Consider the following 24,135-nt stretch of genomic DNA (forward strand, 5'->3'; position numbering starts at 1 on the left):
TCCTACATGGACAGGGCTGGGATATGCAAATTACCTCAATTGCAGGCAAAAACCATGCAAATGAGGTAAATTTGCGATCCAGGAAACCCGAACATGTCCGAGTAGGAGTAGTGTTATTTGCAGAAATTAACTCAGTTGATAACTGAGTACGGTTCTGCAAATAGCAAAACGGAGCCATGTCAGCTGGAAAAAAAGCATGCATTCACAGGAGGAAGCATGCCAATGGCCAAAAATATGGCCATTGGCAACGGGAAGTGATGCAAATTAAAAATAAAATAACTTTTTTTTTATCCCGATCTCCGGGGTTTAACCGTAGCAACGACCTGTGTCCTAAAAAGCAGAAAATTAATAATTAAGATCCACAAATGTGGATTTTATAGCTAAAATGAATTTATAATGCAGGGGAATGTCAGGCTGAAGACAACATGGCCACCGAGTAGAGGTTGCTCAGGGGGGAAGCTCAGTCTAAGGGATGTAACTAAGCATTAGTAGGCAATCCTATGCAAATGAGAGTTATGATAGTGAATCGCAAGTTTACATAGCAAATGAGCACAGTCAGTGGAGTGTAGGAGTAGGTTAAGGGGAGTAACAGAGTAGAAGATAGGTGACATCACGAGGGGGTATGTATGAAAGGAGTGAAGCTCATTGGAGCAGAGTGACATGTGTCAGCTTACACTTACATAATAGTGAAAGAGGTGTGTCAACAGGTAGGCCAGGTAAAGTCAAGAAATCGAAGGTGTATGCTGTGGATAACACCAAAGTTTCTTGCTGAGCATGCGTGTGCACGCCAGTAAATCCGAGTAAGACAGTGTGCGTGCGTGTAAGCATGTGTGTGCACGTGTAGGCTTGAGTAAGCATATGTAAGGCTGTGTAAACAGTTGTAAGCGCGTTTGCACCGGTGCGTGCATGTTTTAACAAGAATAAGCAAGTTTTAGTCCGTGTAAGCATGTGTGCGCGCGTGTGAGCTGGTGTGCGTGTGTTTGTGCTTGTGTGCGCTGCGCCCCCCCCCCCCCCGAGGAAACAGTAAGGAAAAAGGAAGCACACTAAATAGTGGAAGTTACCAGGGAGTACTAGCAGAGCTAGCAGGTGAAAACAATCAGAATCAGGCAATTACCCTGGCAGAACACTAGCCCAGCCCAGCCCAGCACTTAAAACTCTGCAAACAACAGTCCATTATGTTTCTCTCAAGAGACACTGCAACACTGCAGTAACCTAATAGAAGTGAAAACTGAAAAGGCTTCACTGAGACAAAAAATGTTAGGGGCTGCCATTGCTGTTATAAGGCGACATATGCAACATGCTAAGGGTGGTGACAATGCAAATGCTGCTTGACAACCTACAGTGAGGAGACGGAGAAGAATGTACAGGCCCAGGGTTACCTACCAGGGGCTACATGAGCTGGAGATAGTGGAGAGCTATAGAGTGGACAGAGACCTCTTGCAGCAAATTGTTGAGCTGTGCAGGTCACACCTCACACAGAGAACCAACAGAGGGGAACCCATCCCAGTGGAAACTAAGGTATGTTTTGGCCTAAGAATATTAGCAACAGGTACCTTCCAGAGACCAACTGGTGATATGATGGGGATATCACAGGCATCAGCATCCAGGGTACTGCACCAGTTCCTGGATGCCATGTCAGCACATGTCGGTGATCGTGTATATTTCCCCAATCCGCAATATGCGTCTCTTCCAGCAAATAGCGGAATACCCTGCAGTAGTGGGTGCAATAGACAGCACGCACATATGCATCAAAGCACCAGCCGGTGAGCGGGGTAGGGTCTTCTTCAACCGCAAGGGTTACCCCTCCATCAACTGACAGGTCATGTGTGATGCCCAGGGCATAATAATGAATGTGTGTGCTGGCTGCCCTGGAAGCTACCATGACTCCCATATCTAGCATCTGACACAGCTGTACCAGGCATTTGCCAATGGGGACATCCCTCATGGTCACCTAGTGAGGGATACTGGATATGCACTTGAGCCGTGGCTGATGACACCCATCAGAAATGCACACACACCTGAACAGGAATGCCATAATGAGGCACACGCACAAACACGAAATGTAATTGAGCATGTGTTTAGGCTGCTCAAGTCATGGTTCCGGTGCCTGGACACATCTGGTGGAGCCTTGCAGTACTCACCAACTACATGTACCCAAATAGTCATTGTATGTGCTATGCTACACAATATGATCCTGCGAAAACAGCTGCAGCAGGAGCAGCATAGGGCCGGGCACAACAGCCCCCCACCATTGCCAAGGCCATCACAGGCAGAGCGTGACTCAGAGGAGGAACAACCTGAGCCTGCCCCAGTAGGCAGAAGGAGGCGTGCCCAGTATGCTTTGGCCTTGGCAAAGAGGCAACGCATAGCATATACACTGGCTCAGTAGGAACCCTGAAAATTTTACCTCTCTCCGACTCGCAGATATAGTAAAAGGGATGCCTAACTTGACACTACCTGTTAACAAACATGTATAGGGAGTGTAAAATGTGCATCTGACATAGGCAGCCCTGCAGCACCAACTGATGCATGATTGCTATGTGTTAAGCAATATAAAGCACTGCTAAACAGCTCTCACCACTATTTAGTATATGCAAACAAAATTGCACACACTAAGTAGCACAACTACAGGCAATGTTCAGCAATATTGTGCACTGTCTAGCAATGTTGGGCAACATTAAGCAATGTTGTGCAAGTCTGGTCAAATGTGGGTATAGTTCAGCAAAAGCAGGTTAACATGTTCATATTTGCTTCACTTTTCTTGAAGCAGTCTGTTCTGGCATGTATAAAAATATGAAGCAGTGACAGTCCTCAAACCCAGAATACAGTGCACTATAGTCATAGTACAGCACCACTAAACCATGACAGTATGTCATTGGTCAGCTTGTATGAAAAAATGTTGATAAGTCAATGCTAAGTATCTCATGGAAACCTTACAGGCATAGCATAATCCCTGTTGAGTTAAGACACAAAGGTGAGGCCTGCAGTAATAATAGAACCTGATATTCAACGCACATATAGTATAAATGTTAATAATGGTAATGTTCACACACATCAACAAATGTAGTGGACCTCAGACAGCAACATACTGCAAGGTTACACTGGGCATGCTCACACACTTGAAACTATGAGACACATGTCAGGCAACAAAACACTGAAAGTCTGAACTGGGCATGCTCACACACTTAGGGCAAGTTTGAGTACAGCAGTGGGCCACACATATCCCTCAGTTGCATGTGTCAACCCAGGAACCTTGCACTATTCACCAATCCACCATGTGCAGACAGTGATATGACAACAGACTCAATATAATATAGTGAAATCCTGTCACAATCAAATATGTTATGCAGAAACCTAGGTTGTTCATAGGAAGTGGTAAAGCAAAGAAGAAACAAAACCTGCAATCAGTACCATCACTGAACAATGTGCATCCCGAACATTAGCATAGGTTCAGAGGTTGACACTAGACTATCTGCCCTAGGGTATGTAGAAGCCTAGCCACAGTGTGTTTGTATTTTGTAACCCCGTTAGATCAGTAGACTATGCCCGTTAATAGTAGGTCACACAAGATATCTCACATATGTTCATTTCATTCTGCCTCTGTCTAGCAAGGACCCATAACATATCCCAGGGCTAAACATACGATCACCTATCCACCTGCAAAGATGTCACCTGTAGGTGGTCAGCATGGGTCTGTGCGTATGTGGGACTGTGATCACATTCCTGAGTGAGTGGAGCCTCTGTGATGGTAATATGCCCCTCCAGCATGTCTTATTAACATCATTGCTCATGTACCTGTCCCTGGAGCATGCAGCTGTAAGGGACTTTGATATCCTTATGTGGAGCCTGTCCATCAATGCTGTGATGGACATGGCTTCAAACAAAAGGCACAGACTGCATCCAAGTAGGCAGTAAGCAACTGAGGAGAGCTGGGGTCACCATAGCTAAACTGTGCATACCATCTGTGTGAGTCCCTAGATCCACTTGGTTATGTAAATCTGTGTACATTCCAGTTGCTGCAGGTGTTGGGTAAGGTACATCCGAAATGGGGCATTGTATCCAAGCATGTGCCTGATGACTATAGGGTCACAATGACCCCACCTGATCTGGATGTAAAACTGTATGGGATAAGGTTGGCTAAATAGAAGGTGTGTCCAACAACATTGGCAACGTGAATGTCAAAGGCGAGAGTGCTAAGTATTCATGTCCCCAAATCACAAATCACACACACTGTATGTGATGTATCATCACCTATTTGGTAATGTGTGTGCACGATGTTACTACCAAAGGTGATGACTATGCATCTAAAGGAAGGTAGCTGTAGGCCATGGCTCTGGCACCAGTCATCCATCTCTGTGTGACCCTTTCTGAGGATGCTTGTGCCAGCTGTGGAGTCAATTATGGCACACAGTTTCAGTCATCTGCAAACATGGTCATCCATATTCCTCCTGTGTTAGCCAGTATGTATCAGAAATATATACAGAACAAGAGAGGTCCCAGGACTGAGCCCTGTGGGATGCCACGTGTAACTGGTGTATAGTCAGACATGGCACCTGCAATACTGACCATGTGTGTGCTATCCATGATCCAGTTAGCAATCCATCTTGTGACATATATGTAGATATTGAATCTGGTGATCTAATGTATGAAGGCTAAGTGGGGTATTGTGTAGAACCGGTGTGCGAGCTCCAGGTAGGCTGTGTGGACAACCCTGTGTACATCTATGGACCTGTTAACTGTTTAAAGACATCAAACAGCTGCAAGAGGCAAGATATGCCCACAACAAAACCAAATTATGTAGGATCCAGTGTCTGTAGGTTCACAATGTGTATGTGTATGTGTTCCATGATGATACACTCCATAGCATAGCAGACCAGGATAGTTAGGCATATACTGGGATAATGTCCAGGGTCCCTTGTGGCACCAGCACTGTGGAGCGGGTACACCATAGCTGTATGCCATTCCATGGGTACATATCCTGTAGTAACTGTGATATTGAACAGTGACGTAATGTGAGTGTGAAGTTTGTCATGAATCTCGTGTATGCCACTGTCTGGGACACCATCTGGTCCCACTGATGCTGTGTTGTCTGCTATGGAGAGGGAAGCACACACATGTTCATCTGTGATGTCAGGGAGGCTACACCCTGTTGTGATGGACATGTGCACTGCAGGGGGGGTGGTGGGGAAACATTCCCACTGAACCTGTTGTCCAGGATGTTTGCAGTGTCAGTGGGTTCACTGTATCATTTGTAATTATACAGTAACTCACAGCATATCTGAGAGTTTCCACCCAGGTCCCTGACATAACTAAATAAGGCCTTGTGATTGTCCATAGTGTCTGTTGCAAGTGTCCGTTAGAAGTGGGCCTTAGATGAATCAACAAGTGATCGTAGCTATACCATAGTACTGATCAGAGATGCCTTCCTGATTGTGATTGTGCTCTATAATGTAGTAGCCTCCTCCTGTCCCTGTATAGCTCAGTAATGGTCGTGGTCCAGTAGACAGGTCCCCTGCCTTTGGAGGAGTGAGTCTTGCAGTTATCTGGGATAGCATGATCCATGCATTCCAGTAGTTGTCCATAGAATGGGCTTGTAAAGTATGAAGTGGTCTGAGCCGTAATTAACACTGTCCCAGGGTCATTGAGGGATACTACCTCAGTTTGTACAAGTGTGACATTTGCTCATGAGAAGTACATCCCTGAGATCACATAGGATGTGTGTGTGTATGGGATATGTATGTCTAGTGAGATGAATGCATGTTCTGACCTTAACAATGACAGGTATACCTCTGTTGTGGAACATAGAGTCCCCATGTGGGTGATGATCAGGTCCCACATGTTTTAACCCCCTGTGGGTGTGGTAACCAGGTCTGCCATAGCATTTGAGTGTAACAATCCTAGCAACTGTTGTGCGAGGGTGTCAGTGCTTGAGTAGTATACCCAGTCAATGTTTGTGTATTTGAAGTCACACAATATAATGGTGTTTGGTGAGACCTTCACATTCCCCAGTGTTCCCAGGAATAACGAGTGTTGTTCCCAAGTTTGGGAGTGTGGTCTGTAACAGTCTACAAACTGAAACACAGTTTTGCCCACTCTCAGTTGCACATGTACGTTCTCCAATGCTTTGTACACTGCTACCAACCTGGAGGTGTGTGTATGAATGATGTATATGGATACCCCCCTATTGTTGTTGTCTGGTCTGAGTCTTGTGTCTGAAAACCATGGTGTAACGTAAAACCTGTTAGTACTGCTGTGCTTTTGTGAGCCTGAACCAGGTGTTTTTTACTGCACATATATCGACAGATTCCATACTGATGTGAGTCCTGAGTGCATGCATTCTGAGGGTTAGACATCAGTTGTTGATCACCATCACTCTCCGTTTCCTGTACCCTGTAACATCTATGGCTGTGGTTATGTCTTCTGACCCTCGCTTCAAACAGCCACTATGTGTGTATCAAGAGCCTAAGGCAGTCTGTGAAAGCCTAGGGGTGACAGGTGCATGGCGTCCATAGCGAATGTACGTGGCATGTTGAGCATGTAATCCCAGGCTGACAGACACTGGATCCCCTGTGAATGACAGCAATATGTTAGGCAACTTTTAAAAGTGATCATTTCACCTGTATACTGTGACATAGTACTTGGTGAGGGTAAGATGCTACACAAGGTCAGGGTCATACTGGCCTGGGCTACATGATCAGAGAGCTCCTCTATGTCTCTTGTCATGTAGTCCAGGGAGGAACGTCTGAGGGTTTACACACCAGCATGGTCAATGATGATATTTGTACTTGCAGTGGACTGACAACAGTGCATTTGTCATGTGGCATATCCTGGCACCTGACACACAGCACAAAGGGACCTTCACCTTGTTCAGCCTGGTGAGTGGGATGTTAGTGTGACCGACAATTACAGTCACCTAATACAAGGTGTATGAGGTGTGTTGTGTAGGCCTAAGGGCAGTGACAGTGTGGCACAATGACTTTGTGAACTATGTGATATGTGTGTATGGTTGTGTGTTAGCAGTTGTTTGTGTGTCTGCTTTGGATGTCTCTGCTGTTTAGGCAGAGTATATTTAGATGCTCCAAGTATGTCTTTGTGTGTCAGTGTATGTGGTTTGCTGTTGTCATAGGTCCATGTGCAACTGTATTTGTGGTGTGTGTGGTTACCTTCACCACCCGGTACACTGTGCCTGTCATGGCTTGGGGGAGCTCAGCCTCCTGTCTGTCTATACAGTTGCACCTCTCACATATATCTGAGTTTGTTGGTAGGAGGACAGTGTTCCCTGTGTACATAAGGAAGTTGCAACAATGCGTCAAAATTCCAATATGCACTATCTGGACTGGAGAGTACACACAAAACCAACCTTTGGACATGCCAGGATATAATTTTGACATACACTGTCGACTGACCACAAAGGATCAGTAGTGTGTCAAGTGTGTAAAAGACTATAATAGGGGTTTAGTGTTCAGGTTTGTTGTTGCTGTGGAAATATAATCTGCAAAGGTGTACAGACAGAAACATTACACCTCCTTCAGCTATGTCAGAAATATCAATGTACAGTCATATATGCCCTGAGTCAGGGTCAACTGTACCTGACTGACAATGTCGACATCTGTCAGACAGGCCCATACATACATACCCACCTCCCAGTGACAAAAAGCCCTAACATCATACCAGGAGATATCACATGTAGAATGTGTAAACTGGTCCTCCCAATGCTAAATTAATCCCATCACGTGGATAACATTGTTTCCCCATATGTGTCATAAGTGAACAACAGGACAAACAGACACTGCACCCGAACAGTCTGTTGAGCCTCACACTCTCTACAGGATCTTACACCGTTGAAAGTGTTACAGCAACATGTGGCACACCCCACGAGTGTTGGTGCACAATACACCATGGGAACTATATTCCAATAAGCCTACGAAGTCCAAAATGCTAGTCCATGGAGTCCATCATGATTGCAGTCAGGAACAGAGATATTGTAAACCGACAAACACACAACCCAAACGTCTGTGGTATGTTAATGAGCATATCATGTTCCCCAAACCTGTTAGATATCTTGCAAGGCAGCCACCCAGGACATACATCACTGACAGGAGCAACACAGATCCCACATAGACTTTGAATAGCCCTTTACCAACATCACAGACACATGTTGTATTCACAAAACCTACAATCCGTGCATGAATATGTATTGTCGTATGAAGGAATGGTAATTTGTCCACAGATAGATCACACAAGCTATGAATTGTGTATTCCTGTTCAAGATGTTCACACCTGCTGACCCACAAGGTTCTTTCTTGGGATTGCATAACACTAAGTGCTCACACATTACCATGTCCAGTCTGATGATGTCAGCAACCTACAAATATATCATGTGAATAGAAATCACACAGTAAAGCATATAGCGCGTCGTGTTAATGCGTATCTCACTAGTATCATAACATAGTTAGGTAGGTGTTTGAATCCTGCAATTGCTAGTGTGTGTGTATGTGTGTGTGTGAGATTGCCTTTGAGAGGAGTGGCCTTTTTGGAGACCGTGGAAACACATTAGGAGTGGTGAATACCTCTTTGCCAAATGTGATGATGTCAGCATCCTACAAATAGAGCATTGGAAATGAATGCTCCCAGTAAAGCAAATAGCATGTCGTATTAATGCGTATCTCACTAGTATCATAACATAGGTAGGGGTTTGAATCCTGTAAATGCCAAGTGTGAATGTGTGTGTATGAAATTCTCTTTGAGAGGACTGGCCTTTTTGGAGACCGTGGAAACACATTAGGAGTGGTGAATACCTCTTTTCCAAGTGTGATGATGTCAGCATCCTACAAATAGAGCATTGGAAATGAATGCTCCCAGTAAAGCAAATAGTGTGTTGTTTTATTGCATATCTTACTAGTGTCATAGCATAGTTAGGTAGGGATTTAAATCCTGCAAATGCTGAATGTGTGTGTGTGGGATTGCCTTTGAGAGGAGTGGCCTTTTTGGAGATTGTGGAAACACATTAGGAGTGGTGAATACCTCTTTGCCAAGTGTGATGATGTCAGTATCTCACAAATACAGCAGTGGAGATTAAAACACTCAGTAAAGCATATAGCCCGTCGTGTTAATGTGTATCTTATTAGCATCATGACATAGTTAGGCAGGGGTTTGAATCCTACAAATGCTGAGTGTGAATGCGTGTCTGGGGGTGTGTGTGTGTGTAATCCTATGAGAGGAGTGACCTTTTTTGAGAATGTGAAAACACATTGAAAGAGGTGAATACCCCTTTTGCTGGTTTGATGATGTCAGTATCCCAGAAAAACAGCAGTGGAAATGAAAACACCCAGTAAAGCAAATTGCGCATAGTGGTAATGCATATGTGTCTAGTACCATAACATAGGTAGGTAGGGTTTTGAATCCTGCAATTGTTGAGTGAATGTGTGTGACACTGTTGAGCAAAGTGTTGTGTGTTTTGCTACTACTACTGTATGACATATCAGTAAAACAACAGTATGTGCATTGCACACTGCTGGTATCTGTGTGGCAAATACATATATGTACATGTTACCTAAATTGGTAACTGTGTGGACAAGACATATATGTACACGTGACCTCATTCATGTCATAGGTGTGAAGCCTGCTGTCAACATAACTACATCTGTCACCACTGACATTTTTTGCTGCTGCTTCTTGGACCGTAGCTCACATATGTATGTATGTATGTGACAGCTCCAGCCACTGTAGTGAGCTGTGCCCTAGGTCATCTGTGTCACACACACACACACACACACACACACATGACAGTTGTTATACAATAATGTGAGTGTGGGTGTATGCCTGTGGCATATGACAGACATGCCCAAACACAGCACAGTCTGTCAATAATGGCCATTCATGGTAGGTATACAACAAACCCATGTATATGCATACAGACACCTTATTACTTATGTGATACACTGAGGGACATCAGCATAGCCTTAGGGATGTGGATATCAAAGGACAGATAAAATCACGTGTGGCTGTCTGTACACATCGGTACCCCTGCTACACGTTGTGTGCTACTACCAATGTGGTACAATCAGGATACTATGTGTAGCAAATGTGGATGAGTATGCTGTTGTTGGATCATAGCTTCACAACATGTGTTTGTCAACAGGTATGTGTCTGTATGATACCCTCATGGAAGATAGGTGTCTAATCCGGGGAATGCTTTGTAGGCCACTGTATGCATCACCAGATGTGGATGTACATATCCCTAGTGTGTCTGTGTGTATCTAGGATGGACACATGGCAAACAGGAGTTGTCACGGGAATGTGTGGTGGTCATTACCACTGGTAACTGGTATAGTACAAAACCAGGATGATTCTAATGCTACTGTGTATCCTACAGCTGTGTGTCAGTTGTCAAGACATCATGTAACAATTTGTTAAAATCAGGCTGTTGAGGTTATGTACACTACCAGAAAGCTAACCAATGACCACTATCAACACTATCACCCACAGCACAGTGTCATACCATGTCATACACACATGTGTACCCAAGTTGTGACATATGTGTAGTGACATGCATATTGGACACCAATAGGAAATATGAAGTATTAACACTGTGTAGTACAGGGCATGTCACACTTTACATGTGCCCTCCATGCACATACATGCAAACAGTGCACCTCCACCATGTTCACAAATGTACACCTTGTAATCTGTACAGCACACATCATAGATGTTACATCCACATGCTACCAGTACCACACACATCAGCCAACTGTCACATGTGTGGACAATCCATGTTTGGTATTACCACTGGTGTATACAAAACAACATTGATAATCACTGTTGGGATGCATCATGCCTGCTCAGATACACCTACAAGGATATCATTACCCATTACTGTTCACAACATGCTAACATTGCTACACTGGTAGTAGGTCACCCTTTGCATCAGCACCGTGTTATCCTGTTCCTGCATCATTGTCACAGATGACAGGAGGTGGCACAGTTTCATCATATGCACAGGGTGTGTGGTTGTTTTCCAGAGCCCGACAATGACCCAGCCAATCAACATGTATGTGTGTGTGTGTGTGTGTGTGTGTGTGTGTGTGTGTGTGAGGGACAACAGTACAGTATGGGTCAGTGTTGATGTGATGTGTGTGTGTGTGTGTGTGTGTATGTGTTAGCCCTACGTGTTGGTAGTATGTGTGTGTGTCTGCATGCAAACAGTACCCCCTTGTGGCTGCCAATTATGAGAGTTTGTGGAACAGCCACAGACTGTACCTGCCAGGCTGTACAGATCACTGTCTCCGGCCATGGACACAGTACCTGTGCCTGCCAGGGGTGACACGGACTGTATTGGGTACTAAGCCAGACTGAGTACTATCATCAGAGGCAGGGGGATGTTGACTGGACCCATGTCCCTGTTGGAACTGGCCAGAGCCACGTGCACGTGGTCATCTCGGACGGTCTACCGACAGTCCAGCCACAACATTGCTGGGGCTGGTACTGGCACTACGGGAGCAGCTGGCACTTGGATGTCATCCATGTCGGCTGCCAGCTGAGGATGTTGCTGGCATACATCCACGTCGATGTCCCAGCCATCCTGCACTGTCCTGGCACATGGACATAACATTGCGGAGGACATCTAGTGTCTCCCCCCAACGTCTATCAATGACATCGGTGTAATTGCGGATGGCACCGGCAAGGTCACGGATACTGTCAATGATCGCAGTGTTATGAGCCCTCTGCTCCCTTAGTCCCTGCCTGGTGTACCGTTCCATACGTGCCTGTGCTTGCATCACAGCCCGGAACATACCTGAGGTTGTGAGACCTGTGGGGGCACGCCTGCTAGGGGCAATATGCCCAGCGATGCTCCCATAAGAACCCCTGAACATATGCCTATGTGGTACCGTTCCATGTGTCTGGGCATGGCTGCTGTGTGGGGTTGCATGTGCCATGGATACCACACTTTCCTGGTCAATGCCTACCATATGCTGTTCCTCACCTAAGGCCATTGGTGTCGAGGGATGTAATGGTAGTACGTATGTGCACATAGATGGGGTGGAAAGTTGTGTACTGTCGATTGGTGGACCACCGACAGACCCTGCCAAACATGCCTGTGCCTCTACACATGTATCATCATGGTCACTATTAGTGGCAGTGACCTCAGGTACCCCGCTGCACCCATCCAACATTACCTCAGCACCTGTGAGAGGGAGACAGGAAGCACACTTTACCATCTGTACAGGATGTTTGCACACATGCACACATGAACACATGCACACATGCAAACATGCACACATGCACACATGCACACATTAACACATGCACACATGCACACATGCACACATGAACACATGAACACAGGAACACATGCACACATGCACACATGAACACATGAACACATGCACACATGAATGCATGCACACATGCACACATGAACACATGCACACATGAACACATGCACACATGCACACATGAACACATGAACACATGCACACTAATACACTACACATTCAAGTTGACACACACACACCAACAGCAATATGGAACATAGTCGTTAGTGGTTGATGGTGGAGTACAGTATCACAATACAAAGAGTCCTCTCACATGTGTCAGCATGCAGGATGTGTGTTGCTCGACAGCATGCAGTGCAAGTGTAGAGAGTCCTTGTAGTTAACAGTATACATGTCATTGATGCATGTGTGTTGTTCACTGATTGCTCTCACCCTGGTAGACAATGTGTACATGGACACAACATTGCACTGCAAGTCTGATACACTTTGCAATGTCAGGTGCACCATCACTCATAGGTATACAAACCATGTCCAGATGCATACAACTGTCAGGTGTCTAATGATGAATGCTATGTGTAGTACTGCAGGTACTGTAACTGGATGTAGTGTAGTACCATGAGCCATCATCAGGCAGCATCATGTGGTCACTCAAGGACACTGATGCATGTCACACTGGCAGCTATCTTGCTGTACCTGACCTGCACCACTTAGGCTACATTAAACAGTTCACAGACAATCGTTGCATGGGCATGGCAGGTGTTTAGTAGGGAACATTGTCTAACATGACTGTGTTGTGTGTTGACGCATGTCACACTGCCCCATGATAGGGCTCTACCCCCAGGTATAGTATGCGTGCTGTGTTGATAACATATGGGATACTGGAGTACGACCTTACAGCAGTTGTCTACATACGCCATGTGTATCATATTAACACATACTGCATATGACAAAGTGGTGTATGTTGTGTGCATGTGTATTGACGATGCCTATACAATGTCCACTACAGTGTACCCCACTTGTTTGTGATGCTCTGTGTGTTGCATGTGTATGAGTCAGCTAATCATGTCATTGTGAAGTGCATAGTCACACAGAGAACATGCAGAGCATGCACTATGCGTAGGTGTTTAACATGTGTATATGGCCTACAACTCTCCTATGACATGCAGATGTTATATGCTAATTTGACTGTAGCCCACTCACCAGCATGGGTCTCCTGTCCTGCTGTCACACCAGAGGGACCTGCAAGGATATGAGACAGTATGTCAGTGTCAACAACTATGGCATTGCTGCTGTGAATCTGCAATTATACAGTAGTACATGGGGTGACAGTCACAGGCTTACAGATAATGTCCCACATTATCAGTATTGCATGACACCAGGCACCACATATTCTGCATACACAGTGCACATCTGATTAATGCATATTACAACACTTTGGATAACAGTGGTCTATGGATATGCCATGTTACCTGCATGCTCTTTGTCACTGTGCTGGGTGACTCCGGCTTCCATGATGACACAATTTTGTTGTAACGGTTGGCCAGGAGCCACCATGCTGAGGAGCAGCTCTTCCACTCTGATGAGGGGGATGTGTGGCAGCACCAACACCTGTGGCAAGCTGTTGCCTGTGGACATTGGAAGCATGCTGCCGGACATGTCTGATTAAATCACTGCAGTGATGGTGTACCTGCTCATAAGTCCGGTTATGCATACCTACATCATTCACCCGACAGACAACATCCTGCCACAGTGCAGTGCAACCATGCTGGTCCTGGCAGGATCTTGAAAACAGTAGATTGTAATGTTGGATGAGTGCTTCTCTGATGACATCCTCCTCCTCAGGGGTATATGATGGCTTTCAGTTATGTACCATAACACTGGAAGACAATTAAACAGTAATTGTGAAAAAGACATGTTGCACACTCAACATTCTAATGTACAGACATCATTGAAATGCCATATATAGCAACCTATTGGCTGTCAGCAGATACACACTTTTAATAACACATATGACTGCTAAGACCACAACTGCCTGACAGTGCCTGGCACATGTTAAATACAAAACCATGTTCTGCACAGCCACAAAGTGAAACCAGTATGTAGGACAATACAACAGTACATGGCACACTGTATGTGACACAATGCAACACCTAGCCACAGGAGGTGTATATGAAGCTAATGCATACAGACATTTGTCATCCATTTAAATCTATGTACAGTACGGTTACGGTACTAGCAGTACACCACACTACTTGTTGATAGAAAACCCCTCAGTAACATATGTGCACATTCACCACTGTAGGTGGCATACTGCTGTACTACACTATACATGTTGCTAGATACGCACCTATATCCTGTGACACACATACCACCGAGGACATGTTACAGGCATACCCACACACACATCAGACATACCCACAAGACACAAGGGTATGGCAACCCAGAGTACTGTTACCTGTGTACCATACATTACTGTGTGTCAGCACATACATAACCTCATGCCTGAGGTATGTGATGTGTGTGGACTACAGGTAACAAACAAAAGTGTGTTACCAAGCCATGTGGATATAAACCACACTGTGCAGTTGAAGCATACAGCTTCAGGTGGTACTACAGTCCATACTTGACTTGTATTCACTAGTGTTAACAATCAATAAGCATACATGTACTGCTTTAGCCTACAAAGACACACTCCATTCGACAACATGGGACTACATCACAATGTATGCCATAGTGATTTTCAGCCCTGACAATAGCATATGGACCTTTGGATGGGATTAGAGCTACAACACTACATACCATGGTATACACAGACTCCCAGTAGGCTATCACACATATACACCTCATTGATACATTCACATACACATTCTCCTTCACACACAGTCAACCTCACATGGCATGTGTTGCAACAGGTACATGCGTGTGTGTATCATGTCCTAGGTAGCTGATAGGCTGTTATCCATAGGGCCTATGGAAGCATACACATATGGCACCCTGCACTACGACACACATGTAATGTAGGTTCCTGTGCCCCTGTCATGCAGAGCCACAGGGGTGATTACCGGGTTGTGTTTCCTATCTCACATGCAATCATCATGGTTATTGATGGAAACTGCTAATGAGGACCTTCATATGCTGTTGATAGGTGGTTGGTTCAACATTATGGTATGTGTCTGTGATGAAGATGTGCCAGTCAAGCATGTTCTGCTTTTTATATTACAAGGTGTTGGGCAGTAGAGTGTGTATCTTGTCTGGTGTTCCATCTGTTTACATGGAGCACGTCCAACACCTGTGGGTTTGCCATAGCTTTGTATGTTGGCCAGGGGTGGCCTCTGGGTAGGTGGTATGCAACACAGTGTACAATTGGTTTGGTAAGACAGTCAGCATAGGGCATCTGTTGTAATCCGGTACCACTCTTTGTAAGGTATGTGTCTGGCATCTACTGTTGCTGTGTATGTGTTCTGAGGTACATACCAACAGGGACATTGTACTCTGTGATGGGTGTTATGACTGATGAGTGGAACCCTGACCTCTGTTTCCATGGATGACACAAATTTACTGACGACATATGGACTGTACTAGTTTTACATGACTAGTGTGGCACAGTGATCATCATTAGGGACACTACTGTCTACCTGTGTCCCGTACTCTCTTATCACACCTTCAGTGTTAAGTACACTACCACCTATGTGTTAGTTCATGGGTACAGGGCTTTTAACAACAGGGATGGCAATACATGTACAACATTCACCTGGGGCGTACATTTCAACATCCACTGGTGTACACATTGATATGCATATCAGCACAAATACAGTCCACCTTTCATGGTGGGAATATCAATAATACTAAGGTTGAGGGGGATACAGTTATGTAATGATATTGCACAGTCTTGTGCAGAATGCATGGAAGATGTTCTCAGCCCATATATGTTTAGCAGTACCCCATATCTGGGAGACTATATACCTAACAAAGCATACCCATGGCATTTGAACAACACATGTCATATGCCAGCACTGTATGCTGTCTTGTTTGACACACACTACAACCTACATAGATATATGCACATAACCTGCACCAACATATAAATGTCCACCTTTCACAAACACTTGCAGTATGTCCCTTGCTCTGTGCAAATGCTCAGATGCTCAGAAATCAGACACACATGTATCTTGACATATGTGTGTGCCATACAGACACAAGGTCCACAATGTTGTAAGTCCATACACCTCACAGATGACCTGTTGGGCCTTGCTACAGGTAGGACAGTTGTCACATGTGTGCATACAGTAATAGTAAAAGGGTATACATAGCTGCAAATGATACATCACTATGCTAGCCTGCTACAGCGGTTGCCAATGCTAAACTACACATTATGTGACTATCATGCATGTCTTACTCTGTGACATCCAAGTTAATCTAGGTGTTTGCAATACTCTCCAAAACTGCCATTAAACACAGTTCTGTATAGACCACAGATAATATGTTCAGATGTTTGACATGTACTGCCAACCTACAACTGTCACACTTATGTCCCACTGCACACAGCTACCCAACAATTTCTCCATGGCAATACTTATGCATGGCATTAGTGCATACATACCTACTGCTACCACATATGCATGTATCAGAGGATCAACAGTACTAACCATAACCATCTACTACCTGCCGGTAACTACAAACTGTTACATACCTGTATGTCCCTTCCATGTCTGTCTGTGTATGTAATTTTTTTTTTTGTGTACTGAAACATACTTGTTTTTTTTTTGTTTTTTTTTTTCCTGCTTGCTATGTGCAACTTGCAATGTAATGATTGCATGTGGGGATAGCAAGTCCTATCTGCTTTTATAGGTATATGCACATGTGCATGTGATGCCCTCTGCACCAATTGTTGGCCAGCATTTGGTAAATGCATACAGCCTGCTGAGTGGTAATTGCAGTACTCACTGTCATAGCAACCCAATGCTATAAATTGCTAAGGTGTGTAGGCGTAGCCCTTTCAGATATCCAGAGTGGGGCCCATGCTTGTTTGCTGTGGAGACTGTTGTGTAAATAAGACGGTTGGTATATGTCTTATAAATGAAGCCAGAGGTGTAGACAGTGCTGTACATGTTGTACTCAGACCTGACTGTTGCCACTTCCAACACTAAGCTATAAGTGTAGAGTTTTACTCACCACTACAAATGCTTACACAACATTTATGTGACTATACTGGCAATATTAATGTACTGACTTCTGCAGGGTTATGTTTTTTACTGTTGACATTAGCACAGGGTTTGCAGGACAACTGGACAATTCCTGTACTGGGTATGCCTACCTACACAGTTGGTAGACCCTAAACGCGACATTAGCACAGGGTTTGCAGGACAACTGGACAATTCCTGTACTGGGTATGCCTACCTACACAGTTGGTAGACCCTAAACGCACAAGTATCTTTTAATTGGGGGGGGGGTGTACATACTGACAGCATTATGCACTAATGTGTGACTATTATCTTACTGGACTTGCAGGATTGGTGTGTACCTGTGTGTTTATCAGGGCAGGTTGTCTGTCTGCATGGTTCCCACCTGTGAACTTACCCAGTTGGTATCCAGACATTACACTGTCATTCTTTGTCTGTGCAACTCACAGGTGTTTTCAGCCCTGTTACAATGGCATTGTTATAGTCAGTTGCTACCAGTACATGGCTACATCCATTGGTATTTCTGTGTTATACTCCTACATAAGGGTATGCTTGGGGGAGGGCCTAAGAAAGCTATTTGCAGAGTGTGTAACAGCAGTATAGCCTATATGCCTGTGTGTTTGGGCCTCTGCCAGGCCTATAGAACAGTTACATACATCTTTGCATGGTGTCATGGATATGTAGTTGAATGTGAGGTACACCTTACACATAATAGGAACAGTAGGTGTATACTTCAGTGAAGCAGTGCATATGAATTAGTACTCCTTTCATGACATACAAGCAGTGTCTACTGTAATTATTGTCAGTATTCATTGTGTAATAGCCCACCATTCTGACTGACATCAGTACGTTTCTGTGGGATTCTGAGGGACACAGCTAAAATATGTTTCACAATCAGGGACATCTCTGGAAAGTTGACTGAGTTAGGAGGTATGGCCTCTGCCCTACTCAGATATGCCAGTGTTTGTGCTGCTATGATACTGTGTGGGGGTTGTAAAGTCACTCTGCAACATTATTTTCTGCTTGATTGGCTGCTTCTCACATCACACTCATGTAATGCAATCCCACAACAATTGCTGGTAATGATTCACAGAACAGGCTTTGTGTTATGGCCTTCCTATATTTCCTTTACATGATATATTTTTTGCAGCACAAAGTTATTGTATATCGGTTGTGGCTTAGTGGTACTTCATGCAGTCTTATGTGTCCAAGGTCTGGGGTTCGAGACTGACAAAGGTATTTTAATTTTGCTTCTGAGCAGAACAAGGGCCCTGACCTAGAGTGACTAAGGCAGTTGTAAGCGGGTTTGCATGGATTTGCACGACACTTAGTGATGCTTAGCTAAGCGCACACATGCGCACACTCGCTTAATCCCGCTTACTACTGCTTAAAAGTGCTTACTCCCGCTAACCTCCATGCTAATTTCTTTGAAAGAAAAGAAAATGGGGAGATAGGAAAGTGGTGAAAAATGGGGCACAAAGATGGAAAGACAGTAGGAAAACAAGCTTGGGATGTGCAGGATGGGTGTAGGGAAGGTCCATAGCTGCCCATTTCTTTACCAGCAACAGCTGTGGATATGTTGCAAATTTGGAGTGAAATTTGAAACCTTCCACCCCTGAGAGAGGGGTGAGGACAACATAGTTTGTTGTACTGCCAGTTAGAATTATCAGTATACATGTCCAACGGACATGTGTGCGAAATGTAAAGCTATGTATGGGGCGTCATTTTTCTTTGGGTACAGATTGCCCTTTTTTTTTTTTTTTTTTTTTTCAGGGGAGAGTGGAAAGTGAGGTAGAGGAAGTAGGTATATTTGGGGAGGTAGGTTGGGTAGGGTAACAGACAAGAAAAACAAGACGCATACAGGGGCAGAGTATGACACATGGGGTGGGTGAACACAATTGACGGGGACGGATGTTTGGAAATCGCAAGCCCATGAGCCCACAGATGGTAACAGTGGGACTGAGATCCCCACCCATGGGCAGTCACCACTGGACCTTCACAGACCCAAGCGTCGCTGTGCTGGGGGCTGGGTATGAGGGGCAGGCTCATCCGTGAGTCGCACCACTCTCGCCTTGAGCTGGCTTAGGGAATCAGCGACTAAACGCTGGATCTCCCTACGCACCACAACCCAGACCCTTCGGAGGGTGACAGGAGGCCTTTCTCCGCCCATGCTTGCAGGGGGGGGGCAAGCCCCATCCCCTGCAGTGCTTCCACCCGAAGGTGGCATAAGACCTACGGAGGAGGGTGGCCCGGCTGGGCACCAGACCTGCTGGTGCCAGGTGCAACTGCCAGCTGAGGAGGGATAGGTGGGTCCGCTGGGACCGGCCTTCCCATACGTTCTGTGATTAGGTGTGTTTAATTGCAACATAGACAACAGCATTCCAAGTTAGTTGTAACAGCATGCAGTAATATTCCTAATGACCCAACACACCAGGGTTGCAACAGTTGAACAGCAAGCATAACACATGCATGTATTGAACAGCAGTGGACATTACAGCATGCAGGGATGATTGGTGGCAACACGCCACCAAGATTGTGATGTTTTAACAGGGGACATGCATCAAAATAAGTGCAGATTTTATATAACAATAGGACATATGTCCCAACAAATGTTATGAGATTAGACATACCCATTGAGGTGTGGAATTGCATTGTTCATGCACATGGAGTAGGATGTAAAAAGAAACCTCCATTAACATCTTATTAGTACTTTAACTGTACACTACATTCCTATTGACTGCAGGTGTATATCCCCTACATGTATTCTTACACTAGGCAACACGCATTTGATTGCATTATGGGTTTTGCTACTACATGATATACCTGACCTATATCTGACATGGTAACTGTCCGGGATGCAGATGTTACTGCTACATACTTGTATTAAATTGACTTGTTTATGTATCTGCACATCTGGATGTGTTCACATGCCTTTTTTACTTGTTTTCTACACAACCCTACTTTTTAGGTAGCACACTAACATTTCTGGGGAACACCTTGACGGGCTACTTGTGTGCCAGATTTACCTATGCATGTCAGCCATTTCACAACTGTTGAGGACTGTTGCATACTTCACAGCTACTGGCACTTCCTTCATCCACTTTATATGGGACTGCACTACTGGGGGTTGTCAGCACTTACTACAACAGTAACATTTCTTCACTTCAAGGGTACAACAACATTTCTGAGTAACTGGCACATACACACTGCAAGTATTATACCTTTCTTATTTACATTAAATCTCTTTTCTACAGGCTCTGTCCTTTATTTGACATTACACTGCATACAGTAGACATATTCAGGACATGTTATACCTTTATTGATAGGTTACAAGACTGTTTTACAGGCTCAGTCACTTTTTATCTATGACAGTGCATGCAGATATAGTATTCCAGACATGTTTTTGCTTTATTCATTGGTTATTACACTCTATTCCTGGCTATCTGACTTATGATATGTAACAGTACATGCAGAGGATTTATTCAGGGAATGAATGTTTTATGCTTCACAGCTATTGCCACTTCCTTCATCCACTTCCTATGGGACTGCGCAACTGTGGGTTGACAGCACCTAATACAACAGTACTATTTTTTATTGCAAGGGTACAACAACATTTCAAAGTAAGTGACACAGACACACTCCAAGTTTTATACCTTTATTAATTACATTGAACCCTTTTTTCTACAAGCTCTCTCCTTTACTTGTTATTGCAGTGCATACGGAAGACATATTCAGGACATATTATACCTTTCTTGATAGGTTACAACACTCTTTTTCAGGCCTGCTCACTTATATGTTATGACAGTACATGCAGGGATAGTATTCCAGAATTATTTTACCTTGATTGGTGGGTTAGTACACTCTATTTCTGGCTCACTGACGTTTGTTATATAACAGTACATGCAGAGGATTTAATCAGGACATTTTATTGCCGTATTATTGGGCTTAAACACATTTGTCATGCTCACTCACATATATCATGTAACAATACATGCAGAATATTTACTAACCTGCCTGATGGCGCAGCCTTAGCAGCCTATCTGCATAGGCTTGCTGACTCATAGCATGAGCACCTGAAGCTGTGGAGTAAATAAAGGGATATTGTGACATACCTATTCATTATTTAGACTATATTAGCTTGTCTTACATACTGCATTCCATGGCTACCTACTTAGTAGTGGGGCATCACACATTTGACGGGCCTTCTGGATCCACTGGTTCAGAAGGTCCTGCTTCTGCCTCTTCAGGTCTGCATGGTGGTGATGGACCTGCTCACTAGTCCGAGGGATGCCTGTGGCACTGGTGAGTTCATGAGCCAACCATTTCCAAGCCTCCGCCTTATACTCTTTCCTTGGAACTGGCCCTGCAGGAGTCGAGTCTCATGCCGATGGACTAGGAGCCAAACCATATATCTTGACTCCTTGATGCCCCAGCATTACGTTCAAAAGCGTATACCCTCTGCAGCACCAGACATTCTAACTGCAGATGGGAGCTACAATCAGTTATGGCGAGTATTCCCGCCTATGCGGCTTAAATATGCTGCATTTCCCACACTTTTCTGTGATTAGCCATTTTTGAATATTATCAGCTGACTGCAGACCTGCTTAGCAATGGTTAATCAAACATTTATTACTATATATATGTTAACAGTGGATGTTTATCTTAAGCTGTCGTGGCTTAGGGGTTCAGTACTTTGATTATGGTGCACAGTGTCCTGGGTTCAAACCTTATCATTGCTTTTTATTTTACTACTGTCCAGACAGGTTAGGGGGTGTGGCTGTGTTTAAGCAACTTTGCTCTACGTTGCTCCACATTGCCCGAGGGTGCGCTGGTTGGCACTCTGCGCACCTCTGCGCAAACTGATTGCGCTGGGTAAAGCACTATTTAGCTATGGGCAACTATTTTGTGCTGGGTAAAGCGTGATTTAGCTATGGGCAACTACATTGCGCTGGGTAAAGCGCGAGTTAGCTATGGCAACAATATTGTGCTGGGTTAAGCGTTGCTTAACTGCGGGCAATTATATGCCAGGTTCCTTTATAAATATACATTTTGTTCACTGATACATAAGCCATTTGAATGCTAGTTAGTAAAAGTTTCATCATATAGGTCAGGAGTTATTTCATATACTAATTTGGAACATAAAATAGGAAGGGGAGTGGTGGGACTCGAACCGTGAATGCCTCCTCTTTGTGCGAACGCTCTACCACTATGCTATTACTATTTGGAGTAATTTGCATAAACATTTCTTATTATGCTCTTCTATGTCGAGATTGCTAACTGCAGCTAAGCAATGGGCACACACGCACACACACGCGCAAATACGGGCAGCTATATTGGGAATTTGAAAAAAAAAAATAATAGTTTTACTTTTTAGAACTGTACTGGGGTTTACAATGTCAGGGAGTGTGGTGTTGGGTACATGGACATTTGAGCGGACTCAGTCTTGTGTGTTAATATTTTGTTTTTTAACACACTTGTAGGGGCATAGATATTTCCACTGCTCGGCAGTCGGACACGTCCCCCTGCTTGACTGCATGGTCCGTGTTGGACTTAGGTTTGAGTCAGCATGCCCTCATGAATATTCATGGCACGCTGACATCATACCGTTCAACTGCAGCCTCCGAGTAAGACTTATTAAGTCTTCCATGGAGGATTTGTGAATCGGGGGGTATATCTAACATGACATCCAACTTCAACCATCACCAAACAGACACAAACTCCCTGACTACAAGCTCTTCATCTTCCTCCCTCCAATCCCATAACCCTCCCTCACCATGCTTCCCTAATTCTACTGAAATTTCCCACACTCTTACATGCTCTTTCTCCTTAAAATCCATTCCTACTGCCCCATAAAATGACTACTCCTCAAACTCAAACCTGGCTATAATGCACCAAACAATCTGCCCACAGATTACCTAAGGCTAGCTGCAGTTGCAATTGCTTAGCCATTTAGCATTCCTTTAAATAAATCCATCCTTGAATCTTATGTCCCAAAAACCTGGACAATTACATTTATTTTACCCCTCCACAAAGGTGGTGACCCCACAGATTCTCCATTTACTGTCCTATTGCTACTCTTTCTCCTGTCTCTACAGTTCTTGAAAAATGCATAGAAATTCAACTTCTTGACTTTCCCACCAACGATCAAATTCTTTCACCTATGCAACATGGCTTCAGATCAGGTCACAGCACAATGACTGCCATAATCACTTTCATAGGCATAATCAACAAGGATAGGGACTCTGGTAAATTTGTCTCATCCACACTCTTAGATCTTTCAAAAGCTTTTGATACAGTTTCACATCCTCTTCTTCAAAATTGACTCTCACAAACTGGACTCTCCTTCACTTAATTGGTTTGCAAGCTATCTAACAGGCAACAAGCAGTTAAATGTAATTCCTCCCTCTCTTCTTATCTCCCCATCCATAATGCTGTTATCCAGGGGGCTTTACTGGGGCCCCTACTATTCTGCATCTTCATCAGTAATTTACACTTATCACTCACCCATGGATCTCTTATCCAGTATGCAGATGATTCAACTATCATTTGCTCTGCTGAATCCATTCCCAAGCTCCAACATATTACTCAACTAGCATTCTTCTCCATTGAAAACTGGCTGACCAAATACTATTTGCTACAGAATCTTAACAAAACCAAGCTACTTATCTTTATCCCTAAGA

At 44.3% G+C, this 24,135-nt stretch overlaps 1 protein-coding gene across 1 annotated transcript in view; it reads left to right on the forward strand.

The window, feature by feature from the left end:
* DPP10 (dipeptidyl peptidase like 10) overlaps nt 1-24,135 on the forward strand; it is a 3,628,631-nt gene that overhangs the window by 2,914,104 nt on the left and 690,392 nt on the right. The window lies entirely within an intron of this gene.

Source organism: Protopterus annectens, chromosome 6.part0, assembly GCF_019279795.1.
Source record: "Protopterus annectens isolate FY-2018-M chromosome 6.part0, PAN1.0, whole genome shotgun sequence".
Lineage (NCBI taxonomy): Eukaryota > Metazoa > Chordata > Ceratodontiformes > Protopteridae > Protopterus > Protopterus annectens.